We start from the raw sequence: 6,815 nt of genomic DNA, 5'->3' as shown, positions 1-6,815 counted from the left end.
ATGATTGCAGTCCATCTTGAGAAATCCAACCCCTAGAATGATGTCATGATGGCATCATCCTTTGCTAATGACATTAGTGGAACTTTCCATCCGAACTAGATATCAAAGGATAATTGGTTGGTGGGTTCAATTTTGTAGGTCTTTTTTGTAGATCTAGTTTCAAGTGACTTTCCCACGTCTCTGGTTATGATGGAAACTCACACAAATTGTCCAATTATACTCCTTGGACCCAAAAAGTACCAAAGTGATCGAATTTCCATCATTAATTCTTTCCAATGCCTTCAAATATTTTGATCCAACATAGCTTATATAATGGTTTTAAAAGCATTTTAAGATGAAACCAAAAAAGGAAATGGTGTCCATGCCTCAAATATTGCTTATACAAGCTATAGTAGATAAGGTCATCTTCAAGTTGTGTTTTGTAATAATATTTGTGGTAATTTTCCCCTCTAAATTCAAACCCACAAATCATTAATGCCTAGGTATGGTAGGGGTGCAAAGAACTTTCTTTCACGCCTCTAATTTGAGTAGATTAGATTTGTAGAGGACACTTGTCTGCAACCCATTGATAAAGTTTGTGGCCCTAGGGTTTCTTTTGTGGCATTATGCATTTTCCCACAAGTATTAAGAACCTAATTTTATTTCACTCAAAAGAGTTCTCTCTTCTTCGAGAAAAGTACACACTAAATAGACATCTATGTAACCTTTGTTGTCATAAGTCTAAAATGTATAATGTACAACACCTCTGAATTAATAAAATTCATCATTTTTACCTCATCTCACTTTTTGATGTATTGTGTGATCCCTACTTACCTTCACATGTAAATATTTTATTGCTTTTTAAGACATATATGCTAAGTATAATTATGGTCTTACAACATATTTGTCATTAACAATTGATGAATAGAGTTTTGTGTGAATTTTGGTAGTTTTGTTCATTCCCTGTGTTGTGTGAGCAAGGATATCTCATTTATAATTTGGTGCAACACTACGCCTTTCCCTTTCTTGTGATTTCTTCTATCCCTTTCCTTGGCAAGCGTGTAGAATATGATTAGTTTGTAGGTCTAATTTGTGGGGTTGAACAAACACACACTTAGATTTAGAAAGGAGCCAACCTTCTCTAGAGTTTTGATCTCATCTGCAAGGGTCCTACATTTTATTATTATTCACATTTTGTCATTGGAATGTTGAACTGTGTTAATCAAAGGGTGATATTTCAAGTGACAACCAAACCTAAACTCACAAAAGTGAATTGATAGGGATGAATGACAATAACACATTAATATCAACTCATTTTACCTATGTTTAAAGTGGGTGGTGTCTATAGACATTGTTTGTAAGCTTGCTAAGTGAGGATCATGTTCTCCCTAGTCAAGCCTCTAAGCAATCAAATTCAACAACAAACCAAGATTGAAGACAATAAGCAAACATGGAGCATGCCTAGAATGATGATGCAAGTTGATAATGTAATTAGAATGCTCAATGACGTTCTTATGTGAATGTTCTTTTAATAGTTCTTAAGTGATTTTTGCAAATAAATTAGAAATATCCTTAAATACAATAACACAACATACGAATCTACACAACTTTACTCTAAATTGTCTCACCATAACCATTATAAAGGTCAATAGAATTTATATTAAAATTTTAGATTTTTAAAATTACGATCCGTATTAAAAAATTAACTCAAATTACTTGAATCGTTTCTACACTTAAAACTTTATTCATTAATCCATAATGAATAAGATCTAAAGATCATATAATTAATTTAAAAAAATAAATCCTAATATCATAAAACAAATCTCATGCCTAAATATATACTTACAATCTTTTTTATTCTATAAAGGACACTTACTAGAAGTGAACCCACAACATAAAGTGTAATTTTCCCCCATCACACATTTTGAATACTTATTTGCCTAGTTTATTATTATTATTTTATTTTATTTTCAACTAGGGTTTGCAAACGAGGGGTTTGTGCGATTAGGGTTTTGTAGCAATCCACAATAAAACTCCAGAGGAAGTGAATGCGCCCTTGGTCACCATTAATTCCGCCTAAATCTTCTTAGCATCCATGGATGACCAATGCTTTTTAATTTTTACAGTACGTTTCCTGTACAAAGCACATATCGAAGGCTCATTGCTGGTCATCATAGAGACCCTTTTGGCTCAAAAATTGTGCAATAGAAAATGTCATTGATAGTGGGTTATGGTATTTCTTCAAATATCAGAAGCTCAATACGGATGACACACATTTTTTCGTTTATTTGTAGGAAAAAGATTAAAATAAATTTGCAGAGCAGAGGTTTAGATTAGTAACCAATGTTCATGGGATCGGGGATAAATGTTTTTTTGATTGTTTGTTTGCGTTTTTCTTCGTTTTGGTAAGAAAGACAGGTATGCAGGTGAGTAGCTGGGCCATTTGAAGCCCGCTCAGGCTATTCTGTAAGTGTACATACTATTTTAAATTTATAGCGTTCGGTAAATTGTGTTGAGCGGGTTGGGATTGTTCTTGTTCGTCAAGTGCTTGACAAAATGTGTTAACCTATTTTGATGGACTCTGAGCATGGATCTCCGAGCAGTTACATTTACGTAGGAAAGCAACATCTTAGTTTACACGAGATCTGCACGGTTGATTAGATGAAAAGGAGCTAGATAAATTTTGTGAATTTAGTTTTCTGTAATATTTTGGATATCCATTAAATGATTAGCAAGAATACAAGGATTTGCACAGATTCGTTAATTATATTCTGCTATGGTATTTTACAGTCCGTAAGATTAAAAGGAACTTCCAAGGAAAGCTCTGTGAATTTAACTTTCTTCCATATTTTAGATATCATCAAAGGAAATAATTTTAATTTTTTTAAATAAAATTGCTCTTTAATCACTGAAAGTGTTCCAAATCATTTGATGAAATCTAAATTCGCAGTATTCTATCAGATTCTGCCTTGGCATTGGACTATATAATATGTTGATTTTTGAAGCATTGTGCACTGGGAACTCCTAATATAATGTGATGATTTCTGAATTATTAGTCACTGAAAGTGTTAGGATATACCGAAGAAATCTAAATTTAGAGTATCCTTGAAACTCATGATAGCTCGTCAGCCTCTACCTTTGGAGTGGATTATATAGTATATCGAATTCTAAATCATTAATCACTAAACTTGTTCCAAAAATTGATCAAATCTAATTTTACAGTATATCTAGAAACTTCTTATAGCTTGTCAGACCCTGCCTTGGCAGCAGATTATATATAACATGTTAATTTCTGAATTATTTATCACTGAACTTGTTCCAAAAACAAATTGATGAAATCTAAATTCACAGTATTCCTTAAAACTCCTAATAGCTCATTAGACTCTATCCTGGCAGCGGCCTATATAGTATGTTGATATCTGAATCATTGTGCATGGGAGCTCCTGATGTAGTATGTTGATTTCCGATTTCTGAATCATTAATCACTGAATATGTTCTAAAAAAGATTGATGAAGCCTAAACTCACAGTATTCCTATTGTCAGACTATGCCTTGGCAGGGGACTGTATAGTATGTTGATTTCATAATCATTGTGCATTGGAGCTGTGCATTTTCAAAAACTAAATCCAGTATTAGTGTTTGATGTTCATTCTTTTTATTATGGCAATGAATTCTATCCTGTGGGTTTTTTGGTCGGCAGTATTATCCTGAGAACCAGCTTCCAAAAATCAGTAGAATATAATTAGTGAACGCTTCAGGGTTCTCCAAAATTTTCATTGGAGGAGAACAATTCCTACTGGAATTAGTTATTTTCCCGTTTGTAAAAAGATAAAGGTATATCAGTTTACTCAATGCTTTCTGAAGTTTTACCTGTATTTTTTGTGTTTAATCGCAATTCAGAACTCGTATTTAATCTCACCAGGCTTCTTAAATTCCGAATTTTCCACCAACCATAGAAGAGCTTAGATGATTATTTGATACATGTTTTCAGAGAGGCGGATTTGTTGGCGAACTTCTAGCAAATCATGGCTGCAATATGAGTCACTGATTGCATTTCCAATTGGCATGTCCTGGGAAGGATTACAAGAAATCATGAATGTCTTGCTTTGAGGCTTTCTCTTAAGGCCTAATTACCAGGCGAATTTGAGGATTTTTGGAAATTTGTTGTTTTCCATCCCAACCTCATTTTCCTCCAGCAATAATGGAGGAAATTAAAAATAGTCATTGAAATCGTATTTACATACAAATAATTGTATCAATATTTACAGAAAAGTCTGTTTCATTTTCTATTCATTTAAATATTGTACAAATGCATTACAAATTATATTGTTTGTGGTAGAGAACATTTTATGACCATATGAAAAAAAAGAACTACATAGGAATAGAAATAAATTGGAAAACAAATATGTTAAATCTTTCATATAAGAATTAACATAGTTTCAATACCTGAACAGTTTTTGCCATATTGACCCCCCAATAGCTGTCATAGTGAAAACACCATTAATAAATTTGTTTTGTACCAATAGATGATCATTTTGTGTTTATAATTGGCCCATTTGCGCACCACTATTGGAACATTTGCGCACCACTATTGGGACATTTGTCCACAAGTACTCGTGATTTTGAGTGGAGTGGATTTTGAGTGGAGTGGGCGGCTATTGGAACATCTTTAGTTAGGTATGAAGGCTACTCGTGCTCTTCTCCTAGTTCACAACAACTTGATGTAAAATTGGAGGATGGATGATACCTAAGGAGAAGCGGGCAAACAAAAGATATAGCTATTGCACTCAAGGAGTTGCATGATGGAGCGTCCAACTTATAAGGATTTTTGTGGATTAACTTTATTGATACCTAAATTGTACTCAAGGAGTGAAGATATAATGACATTACATCACAAAGTGGAATCCATTTGAAGCAACCTAGTGAGTAGAACTTGTGGGGGGGCATTAATTGAACCATAACTTTATGGCACATTGAATTTTTTTTCAAAACATTGCATTTCTATTTATTATACAAAAAAATGGAAAAAATTAATTAAAAAAAACCATTTTGATAACAAATAAAATAAATTTATGTTAAATAAGTATATTAATATATAAGAAACAACATTGATATATAATAAAAGTTATTTACTTAATTTTAAAAAGAGATGTAATTTAATATTTATATTTAAAATAGGCTCGTCAATTGTATTGGTAATTTGGGTTGATGCTATTACGAAGGGGGAAGCTTAAGAGTTGGAAGTTTAAAAAATTCATCAACATTATTGAGGTGGACTTTCCTTCTAACTAGGAGTGGGCTTTGAATGAACAAGGAGTAAGATGGTGGGAAGTCATACGTGGAGGCTAGCGGATTGAGGGGTTTAGGGTGGCAATACGGGATGAGTTGGTAGGTTTTCAATGAAAGGTATGTCAAAATGCAAAATGATGTTTGTTTGCAAGCCGGTCTTGTCAATCGGGGAGTAATGATGAATGGAAAGGGCAAATATGTTGCCAATGTTGAGGATGTTGTGTTTTTGGAAAGGGCAAATATGTTGCCAATGTTGAGGATGATGTGTTTTTGGAGCAAACCTCAACCAACATTGATGGTTAAACTGTGTGAAGGGTGGGGTACGACTCTTTTGGTAGTTTGAAGAGGGCATGATTTTAAGTGTAGCTTGTGCTGCATTTTGACAAAATCTAAAGTGTTTGAGTGTGTTGGTGAAATGTTTCTAGGTTGCGGGTGGTTAATCATCTAATATGCATCAAGAGAATTTTTTTAATTAAAAAATATCATCCAATGCATCACATATAACTCAATACTCATATGCATTCAACAACCATATACTAGATATACACAACATCATCTTACATGACATAATCACAAAGCATAATACGCAAGCGGAAATAAACACAATTCATCAAATTTCTTTCCCTAGGGTATCTCAACGCCATTACTTAATATATCATTAATAACATAACATCACATTCACTACCATAATACAAATTCACTTAATCATTTCTTTCTATCTATCATTATCCAATTACCATTAGCCCCTTTAGATCCATTTTAAAAACACTATTCCAAATGTTCCCAATACCCATTCTCTTTATCTTAATATTATCATAACATCATTAATTCCATTTCTATTAACTTCTATCACATTCCTACTCCATTTCTTAATGGCAACAAGCATTCATATAACAATAATATATATCCATTCTAAGAGATTAGTGCAATAAGGAACATCTTTTTCTACTAGAACATATACTCAATTTCCCATTTAAAGCTATCTATAACAACTATATAATCATAACTCGAACATCTTATTTTCATCAATGATCAATATCCAAGATACATTAAGATTTACTACAATAATTACAACATCATATCCTTATTAATGCCACAATCACAAACTACACAAGATCCTATTACATCATGATGCATAGTTCTCTTTCTACAAATATAACTGCCTCATAAGTTCTACTAATACAAATGCCAAATGAATCATATTACATCAATCTTCTATCTGAATCCATTTGAAAGTTGAGAAGGTAAGGAATCCACATCCATGCATAAGAGCATCCCAATGGAAGAAGGCATCAAACCATCCAACCATGTGGAACCACCCCCCGTGCTAGAAGATGACACAAGAACCCACACACACTCTAGATCTAGGCTAACACCTAACAACCAAAGGATTCATCCACGACCACATAAAAAAAACTACAAATCACATTACAAGGTTGGCTCAAGAGTACAAGGCATAAACATCAGACTTCCAAAGGCAATACAACAAATCAAGGCTAGGACCTACATGTAGGGAAGGAGTGTCATTGCATGCTATCACAATAGAAT

At 33.2% G+C, this 6,815-nt stretch overlaps 1 long non-coding RNA gene across 1 annotated transcript; it reads left to right on the top strand.

Moving 5' to 3' along the window:
* Positions 1–1,910: 1,910 nt before the first annotated feature.
* Positions 1,911–4,250, top strand: LOC131077103 (uncharacterized). Its single transcript, XR_009113545.2, has 2 exons — positions 1,911–3,812; positions 3,970–4,250. It is a non-coding gene; the product is annotated as an uncharacterized LOC131077103 (long non-coding RNA).
* The last annotated feature ends 2,565 nt before the right edge of the window (positions 4,251–6,815 follow it).

Source organism: Cryptomeria japonica, chromosome 9 (assembly GCF_030272615.1).
Source record: "Cryptomeria japonica chromosome 9, Sugi_1.0, whole genome shotgun sequence".
Taxonomy (NCBI): Eukaryota; Viridiplantae; Streptophyta; class Pinopsida; order Cupressales; family Cupressaceae; genus Cryptomeria; species Cryptomeria japonica.
This window is presented reverse-complemented; position numbering and strand designations above follow the sequence as displayed.